This window comes from Vipera ursinii, assembly GCF_947247035.1.
Source record: "Vipera ursinii genome assembly, chromosome: 6".
Lineage (NCBI taxonomy): Eukaryota > Metazoa > Chordata > Lepidosauria > Squamata > Viperidae > Vipera > Vipera ursinii.
The window spans coordinates 10,994,380-11,009,628 of record NC_139515.1 but is presented as its reverse complement, the minus strand read 5'-3'; the positions used below and the strand labels follow the sequence as shown (position 1 = coordinate 11,009,628).

General features: G+C 42.7%; 1 protein-coding gene across 1 annotated transcript in view; it reads right to left on the bottom strand.

The window, feature by feature from the left end:
• SEMA3A (semaphorin 3A) overlaps positions 1 to 15,249 on the bottom strand; it is a gene marked incomplete at both ends in the record, with an annotated part of 175,710 nt that overhangs the window by 37,144 nt on the left and 123,317 nt on the right. The gene's annotated exons all lie outside the window — the stretch shown is intronic.

The following is a 15,249-nucleotide window of genomic DNA, read 5'->3' as shown; positions in this document are numbered from 1 at the left end:
CCCTTCTTCTATTGCCCTCGATCTTCCCCAGCATTAGGCTCTTCTCCAGGGAGTCCTTCCTTCTCATTAGGTGGCCAAAGTACTTGAGTTTTAGCTTCAGGATCTGGCCTTCTAAAGAGCAGTCAGGATTGATCTCCTCTAGGACTGACCGGTTTGATCGCCTTGCAGTCCAAGGGACTCGCAGGAGTCTTCTCCAGCACCAATGTTCAAAGGCCTCAATTCTTTGGCGCTCAGCCTTTCTTATGGTCCAACTTTCACTACCATACATTGCAACTGGAAAGACCATAGCCTTGACTATACGCACTTTTGTTGACAGGGTGATGTCTCTGCTTTTTAGTGTGCTGTCTAGATTTGCCATGGCTTTCCTCCCGAGGAGCAAGCGTCTTTTAATTTCTTGGCTACAGTCCCCATCTGCAGTGATCTTGGAGCCCAGGAAAATAAAATCTGTCACTACCTCCATTTCTTCCCCATCTATTTGCCAGGAATTGAGAGGGCCAGATGCCATGATCTTGGTTTTCTTAATGTTAAGCTTCAACCCAAGTTTTGCACTCTCCTTCTTCACCTGCAACAAGAGGCTCTTTAGTTCTTCTTCACTTTCTGCCATTAGAGTGGTATCATCTGCGTATCTTAGGTTGTTGATATTTCTTCCGGCAATCTTAATTCCAACTTTTGATTCATCTAGCCCTGCCTTTCTCATGATGTGCTCTGCATATAAGTTAAATAGGCAGGGCGACAGTATACAGCCTTGCCGGACTCCTTTCCCAATTTTGAACCAATCAGTGGTTCCGTGTCCAGTTCTCACTGTTGCTTCTTGACCCGCATATAGGTTTCTCAAGAGACAAATAAGATGGTCTGGTACTCCCATCTCTTTAAGAACTTGCCACAGTTTGTTATGATCCACACAATCAAAGGCTTTAGCATAGTCAATGAAGCAGAAGTAGATGTTTTTCTGGAACTCCCTAGCTTTCTCCATGATCCAGCGTATGTTGGCAATTTGATCTCTAGTTCCTCTGCCTCTTCGAAATCCTGCCTGCACTTCTGGTAGTTCTCGATCCACATACTGCTGAAGTCTAGCTTGTAGGATTTTAAGCATGACTTTACTAGCATGAGAAATGAGTGCAATGGTGCGATAGTTTGAACATTCTTTGGCACTGCCTTTCTTAGGAATTGGAATGTAAACTGATCTTTTCCAATCCTGTGGCCACTGTTGAGTTTTCCAAATTTGCTGGCAAATTGAGTGTAGCACTTTTACTGCATTGTCTTTTAAGATTTTGAATAGCTCAGCTGGAATACTGTCACCTCCACTAGCTTTGTTGTTGCTCAGCTTTTCTAAGGCCCACTTCACTTCACATTCTAGGATGTCTGGCTCGAGGTCAGTGACCACCTCATTGTGATTATCAGGGACGTTAAGCTCATTCTTGTATAGTTCTTCTGTGTAATTTTGCCACCTCTTCTTAATCTCTTCTGCCTCTGTTAGGTCCCTGCCATTTTGGTCCTTTATCATGCCCATTTTTGCATTAAACGTTCCCTTCATTTCTCCAATTTTCTTGAAAAGATCTCTGGTCCTCCCTATTCTATTGTTTTCTTCTATTTCTTTGCACTGTTCATTTAAGAAGGCATTCTTATCTCTTCTAGCTATTCTCTGGAATTCTGCATTCAATTGGGTGTATCTTTCTTTTTCTCCCTTGCCTTTCGCTTCCCTCCTTTCCTCAGCTATTTGCAAAGCTTCCTCAGACAGCCATTTTGCTTTCTTGCATTTCTTTTTCTTTGGGATGGTTTTGGTTGCTACCTCTTGTACAATGTCACGAACCTCTGTCCATAGTTCTTCAGGCACTCTGTCTATCAGATCTAATTCCTTAAATCTATTTGTCACCTCTACTGTATATTCAACAGGGATATGATTTAATTCATACCTGACTGGCCTAGTGCTTTTCCCTACTTTCTTCAGTTTAAGCCTAAACTTTGCAAGGAGAAGCTCATGGTCTGAGCCACAGTCAGCTCCTGGTCTTGTTTTTACTGACTGTATAGAGCTTCTCCATCTTTGGCTGCAGAGCATATAGTCAATCTGATTTCTGTGTTGACCATCTGGTGATGTCCATGTGTAGAGCCGTCTCTTGGGTTGTTGGAAAAGAGTGTTTGCTATGACCATCGTATTCTCTTGACAGAATTCTATCAGCCTGTGCCCTGCTTCATTTTGCACTCCAAGGCCAAACTTGCCTGTTATTCCAGTTATCTTTTGGCTTCCTACTTTAGCATTCCAATCCCCCATGATGATAAGAACATCATTTTTTGGTGTTAGTTCTATAAGGTGCTGTAGTGCTTCATAGAACTGGTCAATTTCATCCTCTTCAGCACTGGTGGTTGGGGCATAGACTTGGACTACTGTGATATTGAATGGTTTGCCTTGGATTCGAACTGAGATCATTCTGTCATTTTGAGGATTGTATCCCAGTATTGCTTTTCCTACTCTTTTATTGACTATGAAGGCTACTCCATTTCTTCTGAAGGATTCTTGCCCACAGTAGTATACCTATATATATATATATATATATATATATATATATATATATGTGTGTGTGTGTGTGTGTGTGTGTGTGTGTGTGTGTGTGTGTGTGAAGTATTTATCAAGTCTTTTGAATACCTTGCTAGTTAAATCTTCTTTCCTGTTTCAGCCTAACCCAAGGCTATCTGCAGGCTATAGTCACAACTTATGACAGTTCATTATTTGTGTCAATTATTCAAATTGCTAATAAAGAATTAGGGAGGCTGATATGGCCATTTCGAACTTATTTTGTTCTCATCAGTCAGTCATACCCTTTATCTGAGATTCGAACCTGGGCTAATTATATATTAGGCAGTTGTTTTAACCCTCTGTGTGTGTGTGTGTGTGTGTATGTATATGTATATATTTGAGCAATTGGTGAACATGGCATCTTCTTTTTTGTTGAACCTTGCAACAGTGCCCAAAACCTGAAGCTGTGCTAGAATTGCAATTTTATGCCCATTTGCTTGGAATCAAATGCCACGCGGCTCTCCAAAGCTCAGATTTCAGAGTGGAAAAGTGGGCTGCTGTTTGAACAGGACTGACAGCTTAATAGGATTACATCTGTGCTCTATAACGGAGCTTCCTCAGTTAAGTAGTTTGATTTCTGGGCCACCCCCTGGGAATCAACCAGCCATGGCTTTCTTCCTCATCCATCTCCTTCCCGTCTGGCTTTGTGGTCCGTGCACTGCGGTCTAATAGCACTTAACCTTCGCCATGGTGTCTCCAAAGGAGAATTTGCTTCCTTCCATTCATGCCCTGATCTCTGTTTGGCAAACTACTTTCCAGTGTCTCACTAGGCCTTTGTACCGCACACACTAATCCAATTGTTGCCATTCTATGCACTCCGGGTCAATAATCAGGCTGTTGCCAGAAACTAATTAATTTGCAAACAGTCCCGATTTTCACAGAGGGAAAGCTGCAGTTGGGAGAGTGATGTCACCAGGAGTGATCTGGATGGGACAGCTGGCATTACTGGAACCCCCACTTTTCTGTGCCATGCCCCTCATTTTTTTTTAACCACACACAGACCCTCAGCGGAGGCATTCAGCTGTTCATTTCCTATGGCCCACCAGAAGAGAAACAATTAAGGCTGTTAAATCTTGGGACAAGAACTTCTCCTAGTGAGACTTCGTAGGAAAGATGGGCACCTATTTTTCCTATATTTTTCCTATATAAGAAGTCTGTCGTAAGGCTTTTTGGTGGCACAGCATAAAACCCAACTGGGTAATAAATTACTCCTTAACCTTTGGTCAGTGGGTAAGGCTGACATTTGGGATTAGGAGAAGCTTCTGGCAGTCTGTGGGCTCCCAAACTTCCTTCTGAGGAAAACACCTCCACTCTTCTAATAATTCCCTAGAAGCTGAATAAGAGCTTCCTCTATAGGAAAGAACTCATTTTGAGCAATTATCCTCTCTAGTTTAATTAGTTCTCTCCCTCCTCCCCCAAAGTCTAAGTTCTTCTGATAGCTACAAGTTGTGTTTTTTTCCATCATTGCATTTATTTATTTGTTAACTTATTTGTTAATTTGTTGCCTACCTCTCCTTACTTTATAGAATGGTGAAAGGCAGTAGGTTTTTTCCTCTGTTCAATCTGTTGAACCTGTTTTCTCTGTTCAGTCCTGTTCAAACAATGAGTTTGTCAAAAACAGATCATGCCAGACAAATCTTATTCCATTCTTTGACCAGGTAACAAAATTAGTGGACCAGAAGAATGCTGTGGATATAATTTACTTGGACTTCAGTAAAGCATTTGATAAAGTAGACCTCCATCTACTGTTTGATAAGGTAGAAAAATGTGGGTTAGACAGCATCACCACCAGATGGATTCGTAGCTGGCTGACCGGCCATACTCAGCATGTGGTCCTCAATGGAACCGCATCTACATGGAGGGAAGTGTGTAGTGGGGTGCCCCAGGGCTCTGTTCTGGGCCCAGTGCTCTTCAACATCTCAATCAATGATTTGGATGAGGGGACAGATGGTGAACTCATCAAATTTGCAGATGACACTAAGCTGGTAGGTATAGCCAACACTCCAGAAGACAGGCTTAAGATACAGAAGGATCTTGACAGACTTGAAATTTGGGTGCTATCTAATAAAATGAAATTTAATGGTGAAAAAAGTAAGGTTCTACATTTAGGCAAGAAAAATCAAATTCTCAGGTACAATACTCAATAGTAGTAACTGTGAGAGGGATCTCAGAGTCCTAGTGGACAATCACTTAGATATGAGCCAGCAGTGTGCTGCAGCTGCCAAAAAAGCCAACACAGTGCTGGGCTGCATTAACAGAGGGGTGGAATCAAGATCACGTGAAATATTAATACCACTTTCTAATGTCAAGGTAAGGCCACACTTGGAATACCACATCCAGTTTTGGTCACCATGATGTAAAAAAGATGTTGAGACTCTAGAAAGAGTGCAGAGAAGAGCAAGAAAGATGATTAGGGGACTGGAGGCTAAAACATACAAGGAACGGTTGCTGGAATTGGGTATGTCTAGTTTAATGAAGAGAAGGGTGAGGGGTGACATGATAGCAGTGTTCCAGTATCTCAGGGGCTGCCACAAAGAAGAGGGAGCCAAGCTATTCTCCAAAGCACCTGAAAGCAGGACAAGAAGCAATGGATGGAAACTAATCAAGGAGAGAAGCAACCTAGAACTATGGAGAAATTTCCTAAGAGTTAGAACAAGTAATCAATGGAACAACCTGCCTCCAGAAGTTGTGGGTACTCCAACACTGGAAGCTTTTAAGAAGAGACTGGACAACAATTTGTCTGAAATGGTATAGGGTTTCCCTGCCTGAGCAGGGGGTTGGACTAGATGACCTGCAAGGTCCCTTCCAACTCTGTTGTTGTTGTTGTTGTTGTTGTTGTTCTTCTTCTTCTTCTTCTTCTTCTTCTTCTTCTTCTTCTTCTTCTTCTTCTTCTTCTTCTTCTTCTTCTTCTTCTTCTTCTTCTTCTTCTTCTTCTTCTTATTATTATTATTATTATTCTTATTATTCTTATTAATTTCCCTTTAATCTTTGAGGTGTTCTGTGATTACAAATGACATTATGAAGGGAAAAAGGAAATAGGAGAGAGGTTGAGATAAAAATAGAGGTGTCAATGCACACATTTCTGAACCATTTTGGGATAAAAAAGATGAATATTTTTACCAACTGCATATCTCTTCCAATTACTTCTTGGACCACCTCTATATTCAAATAAGGGGAGTGCATAATTCATAAGTAAGTTGCAGAAACTTTTTTTTGACTTCTGCTATTCATTAAAGCTTTGTAGCATTTTTCAGTCTTCAGTTTGAAAACTAAATGTTACAGCTGCTTTAAAATTACATTTGTTGTTACTTGAACATAAATACCCTTTTGCAACAATAATTTTCAGGCACAGGCAGAAGTCTGAAAAATGGCAGGAAGTTGCTTTATTGGGCTACAGAGAAGTCTTGGCCATTTCCTCACACCAAGTTCAAAGCGCTTTTTCTGAATTAATTTTGTAAGTGTGTGCACAACCTATATTCTTCCAGGAGTTCCAACCATCATTTGCTTTTTCTTCCCAGCAAGTTTTGTAGCTGGTCCCATGCAAGCCAAATTACCTCTATACGAATTTTTAAAACCTATGTGAAACCTGCTATGCTGTATTTTAAAAACTGTAACCTATGGAAGTCCGTCATGTAGACAACACTACTTGGTCACCATACTACAAAAAAGATGTTTGAGACCTTGCAAAAAGTTCAGAGAAGAGCAACTAAGATGATCCAAGGTCTGGAGACCAAAACATACGAAGAATGGCTGCAGGACTTGGATTTGGCTAGTCAAAAGAAGAGAAGAAACAGGGGTGACCTGATAGCAGTGTTCCAGTATCTGAGGGGCTGCCACAAAGAAGAGGACTTCAAATTATTCTCCAAAGCACCAGAGGGAAGGACAATAAACAATGGTTGGAAACTGATCAAAGAGGGAAGCAACCTGGAATTAAGGAGAAACTTCCTGACAGTGAGGACAATTAACCAGTGGAACAGCTTGCCTCCAGAAATCGTAGGTGCTCCATCACTGGAGGTTTTTAAGAAGAGACTAGACTAGACAGTCATTTGTCTGAGATGGTATAGGTTCTCCTGTCTGAGCCGGGGGCTGGACTAGAAGACCTCCAAGGTCCCTTCCAGATTCTATTCTATTCTATTCTATTCTATTCTATTCTATTCTATTCTATTCTATTCTATTCTATTCTATTCTATTCTATTCTATTCTATTCTATTCTATTCTATTCTATTCTATTCTCATGTGTGTTTCTAACTTTCTGTGTTTGTGTGTGAAATGAAAATAGGCGACCAGGGTGATACAGAACCAAGCAGGGCACTTTATACCTAGGGCAACACATGTGCAGAGTACATAGAAGTTGCACCACCTAAAGCTAGAATTCTCATGGAGTACCAAGTACAGAGTTGAAACCTAACTGCCACCTTTTTATAGCTCACTTCCTGGGGCTTTTGATATACAGTGCGTGAGGCTGCCAAGAGAGGAAGAATTTGGACAAGGAAAAACCTCTTACTTTTCCCTGGTGTGAATGGAATAATACAGGAAATAATAATCTTACTAGGTACACATTGCTTTTAAGGCTAGCCAAACCACCAGGAACATACAGATGTGATCCAGATTTAGATGTATGTATGGATAATGTTACTGAGCTGCTCGGGTGCCTGGGAAAGAGGCCCTTGTAGAATAAGGATGGCTGGGGAGAATAAATTCCAAATGTGGTAAAGGAAATTTTCCCACTGTGTCTTTGGCTCCGTTCTGCAACAAGGGAACAGGCTGCAAGGTAGCTGTCTTAGAGAATCCAAGCCATGATCAAACTGGGTTTATGGGTCCACTTGTCAACTGTCCAGATGTTACATGCTCTTTTATACCCAGCCATATTTTGTAGTGTATAGCTTCTAATCTTGCTTCTTCATGCATGTAATGAAATTAATGAAAAGCTGTAGGCTTTTTTTCCCCCCTATCAGTTTCCCAGAAGTGCGGGATCTACTTTTTTTCTGATCAAGTGAGAGTTGATCCATTGGTTGCAACAGGTTTTGACTAACTGGCTTGTCACCTAAGCCTGACATCTGTGGTTTGAGAAAGAGGGACATGTTCTAAGTCAGGGCTTTTCAACCAGTGGTGCGGGTACCACCTGTGGTACATTGGCACCTGGCAGGTGGTACACAACCATCCTATAAAAGTGGTAGCGGGGGAGGGGAATGAGCTGAACCAGTGGCAGCACCGCACAAGCCTGAGCAAGAGATGGCTGGAGCTGCAGGGCTGTCAGGGCTCAGCGGAAGTGCCAGGATCAATGCTTCTTTGGGGCTGTCAGGGCTCAGGGAAAGTGCCAGGATTAGCGCCAGGATCCAGCTGGAGCTCGAAGCTGATCCTGGCGCTTCTGCTGAGCCCAGGAGAAGCGCCAATCATCTGGGATGTTTCAGCATCTCCAGGGTCTTGTGATTTACATTCAGATGCTTGGCAACTGATTCATATTTATGACGGCCACAGTGTCCCAGGGTCATGTGAAGTGACCAAAACTGCTGCAACCACGCAGCAGATGGGGGGAATAAAAACCAAACAACCCCCCCACCCCACCCCCACTGCCAATCCTCAACAGAAATGCTCACAACAATGAAAACCTAAGACAGGAGGAAGAATGCTGCTGGGAGGGCAGGCAGGTGTCTTGCTCGGCTATGGCTTGGGGGCACTTTTTTCAGTGCCATTGTCACTTCGAACAGTCACTAAGCGAACTGTTGTAAGTCGAGGACTACCTGCACTTCATCACTTTTTTCTTTTCTTTTTTGGTCATCAAGTTTTTGACACCTTGGTAGGTGACTGGTGGTACTCGGATGTTGCCATATCCTAAAAGTGGTACAATGGGTGGAAAGGTTGAAAAGCCCTGTTCTAAGTCACCCAGATGGCTCTCATATCTAAGGGGGGGGGACTAGAACTCACTCTCTCTTACTTTCCAGCCTTGTACCCTAACCACCAGCTCAAACTCAGGTTTAATTAATTCAATTAGCATTTGTCCTTAGCTACTGTCAAAATATATTTTCTATGCCCTGCGCCTTTATAGACCGGCAATGTACACTTTGGCGCGACTGCTCTCAGCACAGAGGACCGTCATTGGAGCCTGTTGTAATTAGTCTGGGGCGAGTATTTACGCAAACCACAATAACAACAGCAAATCTTTATTAGAGTCATAGACCAGCAGCAAACCAGAGTAAATTGCAATAACCATCATTAAATGAACTGTGGGAAGAATCCAGAGAAAGAAATATTAAAAAAGGCAGAATATATTTCCCCAAAGGAATAAAGGAGAAGATCTAAAAAAGACAAAAAAACAGTCCCCAGAAACCAGCCCCAGCCTCTCTCCCCCATGCAGAAACTAGGCAGAGGCCAGCTTTTAGAAATCCAGATGTAATAATTCATTCAGGGAGGTTGGAGCCAGAAGCTATTAGGAAGACAAAAACGCCTAACATCTATATACCCGCACCCAAATTCTAAGGACAGGAGGCACAATAGGATTAACCCACCAATACCAAAAGGGCACACTCAGACTCAGGTCAAAGTACATGACACAGGAAATACAAAACCTCAAACAGGAACAGGAAACAACCTCAAGAGCCCCAGAAGGTATAAAAACCCACCACTCCTTGCTACATGTGCCCAGTTTTTCCCAGAGCAATGCTTTTGTCTGGCTCTGCTCTTCAATAAACTGCAATCTTCTTTCTAAAGCAGTCTCCATTTTGTTTATTCCCAGCTTGGACTGGACCCTGATGAAGGTTTTTCTTTTAACAGAACTGTGCAAACTTCATCAGGCCCTTGGCAAATTGTCCTTCTGGGATGATATACAGGTTTCTGACAAAATTCCCACAAATTATTTCCCCTACGGTAACAACCTCTTGTGGGGCAGTTTGAAGTGGCTTCATTGTAGGTCACGGATATGTATGTATGTCTCTTTAGTGCAGGCTGCTAGTAAAAGAACAAATAACTACATAGTATTACTGGAAGGAGCCACAGGTAGGCAGCATGGAAAAAAGGCAAGATGATTGTCACAGAAGAGCGATCATAACGAGGCACATATTCAATTCAATTCAATTTATTCAATTTATATACACCGCCCTTCTCCCGTAGGACTCAGGGTGGTTCACAAGGTTTTTAAAAACAATACAACAATTACAAAACTTAAAATCAATTAAAAAGATTATATAGACCTTGCAATAAAACCCCAGTTAAAATACAGTTAAAATCCCAATTAATATTCTCAGACCAGGCCAGAGAGCTCAAAGAGCCAGGTCATATCATATTTGTGCTGTAAAAATGAGAATGACCACAAGATGATAGCAAATACTTACCTTTTCTACACCCGTTTGCTCCCACCTAGTGGTCATCTGAGGTTCTCCAGCTCAGATATGGTGTGACATGCCTAAAGCACAACACTATATAGAGCCTGGCTCTCTAGAGCAGGGCTTTTCAACTTTTTCACCCACTGTTCCACTTTTAGGATATGGGAATATTCGAGTACCACCAGTCGCCTAGCAAGGTGTCAAAAACTTGATGACCAAAAAAAAAGAAGGAAAAAAGTGATGAAGTACAGGTAGTCATCGACTTACAAAAGTTCGCTTAGTGACTGTTTGAAGTTACAATGGCACTGAAAAAAGTACCCCCCAAGCCACAGCTGATCCTGGTGCTTCCACTGAGCCCTGACAGCCCCGAAGAAGCACTGATCCTGGTGGTTCCGCTGAACCCTGACAGCCCTGCAGCTCCAGCCGTCTCTCGTTCAGGCTTGTGCGGAGCTTCCACCGGTTCAGCTCATTCCCCTCCCCCACTACCACTTTTCTAGGATGGTCGCGTACCACCTGCCAGGTGCCAATGTACCACAGGTGGTACCTGTACCACTGGTTGAAAAGCCCTGCTCTAGAGCTTGGAAGGGGCAGACAATAATGTAACCCATAGCTATTCCTAACATCCATCAGCTTCCTAGGCTTGCCTCACTTAATTTTGTAAAAAGAAAAAGAAGAACATTTAAGAAGCTCATAAAATAAAGCACCAACCTCAAGCATTGCCTGCATCCCTATCATGTCTCAGTACCTTCTTGAAAATCAAAAAGTGGGTACTCTTTTTTGTTTGCCTGCTGATGTTTTGTAGATGGCCAAACCACCACGATAATCAGGAGGATGCTCATAATAAGCTCCCAAATATCAAATGTGTCCTTTGGCAGAAAAAAACAACAACCCTGTGGGTGGTCACCAAAAGGAAGGGGGGGGCGGCTCTGGCACTTCCTTAAAGCTTCCATCTTTTAATAAAATGGGTTGATTCCAGAAAAGGTGCTATTAAACTCCTACTTTTTTTGCCCCCAGAGAAGGATCTCCTCCTATCATGACCAAGTGAATCAGCTGCTGCCCATCCTGATTTGATTGGCACCTTGTAGGAATACCCCTCAGCAGACAAACTGATGTGGCAAAATTGTTCTGCTCCAGCATGGAAGTCGCAGCCTAGCCTCCCATCGGAGGAGCCGTGTAAGGACATTATTCAGAGGAGTACATTACAGCAACTATAAACAGAACAGCTGCACAACATCATCCATAGTCAACCAATAAAAGGATACCTGTGCCATTTTATCAAGTAGTGTTGACCACTCAACTCACCACAGCCAGTGGTGGGATTCAAATGTGTGAACAACCGGTTCTCTGCATGGATGCCACTTCTGGACGTCCATTCTGGGCCTGGGCGACAAAAAATTAGCTACCGGTTCTGCTGAATTGATGTGAACCGGCCGAATCCCACCACTGACCACAGCACAATCCACACAAGCTATGAAAAGGATAATACTGTCATACATCAAATATGTCTAACAAACAATCAGCACACTATTACACCCACACGACCTCAATGTAACACACAAACCAACTAAAGCCCTCCAAAACATCCCTTAAGTAAAGCAAAAGACCCAGAAGCCCAAGAAGAAAAACTCAGAGTCCTCCGCAACATAGAGTGTAAAGACTCTAACAGCCACTATGTAGGACAGACAGGCAGAAGATGAGCAGTGAAGGTCCACGTACACTGACTAGTAGAGTCAGAAGATAGGATATAAAGTCCTTAATCTGAGTCAGCCATAAGGTCAGCTGGTGATGACCTATAAAGTCCTGAATGGCTTGGGTCCGGGATATCTGAGGGAACACCTGCTGCCGGCATCAAGCTCCCTTCGTCCAGTGCGCTCCCACAGGGAGGGTCTTCTCAGGGTGCCGCCAATAAAAGACTGTCGGCGAATAACACCCAGTGGAAGGGCCTTCTCTGTGGGTGCACCTGCCCTCTGGAACCAGCTGCCCGTGGAGCTTAGGACTGCCCCCGACCTCCACACATTTCACCGGGACCTGAAAACCCGGCTCTTTGAGCTCTCCGGCCCAGGCTGAGAATTTTTAACTGGAGTTTTTAATTCTAGGGATGTTTTAATCTTTTTTAATTTGTTTTTAACTTTTGTATTGGTTGTTTTAAATGCCCTGTAAACCGCCCTGAGTCCTTCGGGAAAGGGCGGTATATAAATTTAATAAAATAAATAAATAAATTTCACCTGGGAAACGGTGAGCACTCTACAGCAGGGGTCTGCAACCTTGACAACTTTAAGACTTGTGGACTTCAGCTCCCAGAATTCCTCAACCACCTGCAAATGTCTTAATGAAATAAGAGATTCGGAGGGCTGTGCAATAGCAGATAATAACAATAACAATAATAATAGAGTTGGTAGGGACCCTGGAGGTCTTCTAGTCCAGGGATCCTCAACCTTGGCAACTTTAAGTCTTGTGGACTTCAACTCCCAGAATTCCTCATCCAGCATAGTCTTAAAGTTGTCAAGCTTGCAGACCCTTGCTCTAGACCAAGCTAAATGCCCAAGAGGTATGGAATTCCTAGAAGTCTGGCACTCAGACAAATCAGCGGTCAAGTTTACACACCAGAAGAGACAATAAAAATTATCCAAAATACCTGCAACAAGCAATCAACACCAGGCCAACACTCAAGCAGTAAACAACAGCCTCATGAAAGAACCGCCAATGAGAAAAATGACATCTGCACGGGCTCTGACAGGAGAAGTGACTGAATATAAACAAAGAGTAACCTCACTCCTTTCTAGCACAGAAGATGTTACCTTGTGGCAGTGGTGGGATTCAAATATGTGAACAACCAGTTTTCTGGGTGGATGCCACTTCCGGAAGTCCATTCTGGGTCTGGGCAACAAAAAATTAGCTACTGGTTCTGCCAAACTGGCACGACCCAGCTGAATCCCACCACTGCCTTGTGGATAGCAAACCATCTGCAAGATAGCAAGAAAAAGTAAGAAAACCAACCAGCTCAGAGAGCACCAAGGACCTCACAGTTCCAGCCTGAGTTTCTCTTCCATAGGTACTCTGTAGCCTTGCCTGCGTGGCTATCTTGAAGACGATAATAAAAATATAGACAAAAAAGAATGGTTTACTGATGCGTCTTTCACAAACAGCACACAAACCTGTCCAGAACTCTTCTCATTCAGACTCCAAGCAGAACCAGATGTTTGGCAGAGGTTCACTATTGTTATTTATATTACATTAGCGCCTACAGGACTCCCAATCAATAAGCTACGTTGTCTGGCGCAGGGTGCTGATTTAATTAAAAAGCTTCCCAACTTCTTTAAGTTTGTAAAAAAAAACAACGAAAAACTTTACGGTACAAGTCCACAGCTATTGTAGACTCTCCTTGTAACAACCCCACAGCGAGGGGTTTTCAAAGACGTGGCTTTTGTACTTTATAGACTGTCATCTGGAACTTTGGAGAAACCCAAAGGTGCCCAGACGAGCCCACACGTAAAGATGTGGCTTAAAACAAATACAATTCGCATGTTTGGAATGACAAAGATCAGTTGCAAAATGTAATGTAAATGTCAGAACAGACAGGGCAGATCCCGGACATCCCACAAGACATTAAAAACTCTCATGGAGTTGCAACCTTCATTTATTTTACTTAGGTTTAAATTTGTGTGCGTGTGCAGAGAGAATGAGTTAGAAAGAACAATCAAGATGTGGGCTGCAACTATGTGGTGTGGTAATTGCTATCTGGATTTTAAAAAAACAACAACTGCAGATGCCATCCTTCAAAACTCGATCTTTCCAGGCTGGCGGAAACAGGGAATCTGAGGGGAAAGCGAAGCAGGAAGACCAGAAAATATATGAACTGAGAGGAATTTTTAAATCAAAGGACCAGCCACAGTTTCAGGTTCTGGGTGAGCCCAGTATACTGTAGCTTGTTGTTGTTAGTTTGGAAGTCGTGATGAAAGAGAAGCCTGGATAAAAGAAATTTTGTGGATTTTAGCCTTATTTCAGTTTTCTGTTTGACTTTTTAATGACTAAAGTTTTATGTTATTTATAATGGATTTCGTTTTTTGTGGTTTTATTTGGCTGGCTATGGCTTTTGTGATCTTCGGGAAAGGAGTACGATAGAGACTGTGCAATAAACAACCCAACAAGTCTTTTTCATGACACAGAACGTTCTTAAAAGTCTCTGAAATGCGCACAAAACAATCTTTTCCGTAAACCCCATGCCAGAACTTTGAGGGAAGATTGCTTACAAGAGATCAAACAGAATAGAGGTAGAGTAGATGCAGAAACTATGCTTGCTGGCTGAATCTTTCACTATAGATCTGGAGCCAATACGTTTCTATAAGTGCAAAGGAAGAGCCAGATTGGAGCTAAGGAGCACATCTGCTTAATAATTCAGTCCTATACAGAAATAAATGCATCTTCATTTTTTGCAACCCACATAAGTGATTAAACATAGCTACTGTAAGGATGGCTTTGCAACCTACTTGGTGTTTCCTTAATATTATTTGTTGTGGGTAAGCAGTTTCCAACTGTTATTTGTAATTCTCATTACAAAAATTCTGTATATAGGACTGAAGATGTTTATCTTTTTGTTGTTAGCTGCGAAGTCATGTCTGACCCATCGCGACCCTATGGACAACGTTCCTCCAGGCCTTCCTGTCCTCTACCATCTTCTGGAGTCCATTTAAGCTCACACCTACTGCTTCAGTGACTCCATCCAGCCACCTCATTCTCTGTCGTCCCCTTCTTCTCTTGCCCTCCACCTATCTCAGCATTAGGCTCTTCTCCAGTGAGTCCTTTCTTCTCATTAGGTGCCAGTATAGCTATGGAGGTTAAAAGCCCCTTCCCTCCGATCCTGAAGATTGATGGAGTTACGTTTAAAAAAAAGTGATCCTACTAATTCTGTTGTTTTGAATTTTGGAACAAAACGTCTCCTTTTAGGCCCGAGCAGTTTCTGAGAGTTCTCCCATCCTTTTTGGCTAGACACGTAACCCAACTGCAGCAAACGAGATCAGATTTGCCTCTGGAAACGTCTACGTCAACTGGACCTTACACTTTATCCCTCCATCCTACATGCAAAATTTGCCTCCTCCAAAACCGTGAGTTAGAAACGGACTCCAGGTAGGTTTAAAATTCTGCCTGGCTGAAGAAGCAATGAACGTTTTGGAGCAAGCCAATATTTGCATGTCAATGAGAGCTTGTGCTAAATGTACGACAGCTGTTGCTTTGGAACAGCTCATGCAAAGCCTATTTCCAGTCATCAAGGCCAACTTCTAAGGTTCAAAGCAAAGTTCAACAGCAAAGGGCGCTTATGCACTCTCTGGCACCAGAAACAGCCGTATAATTAGTACTGAG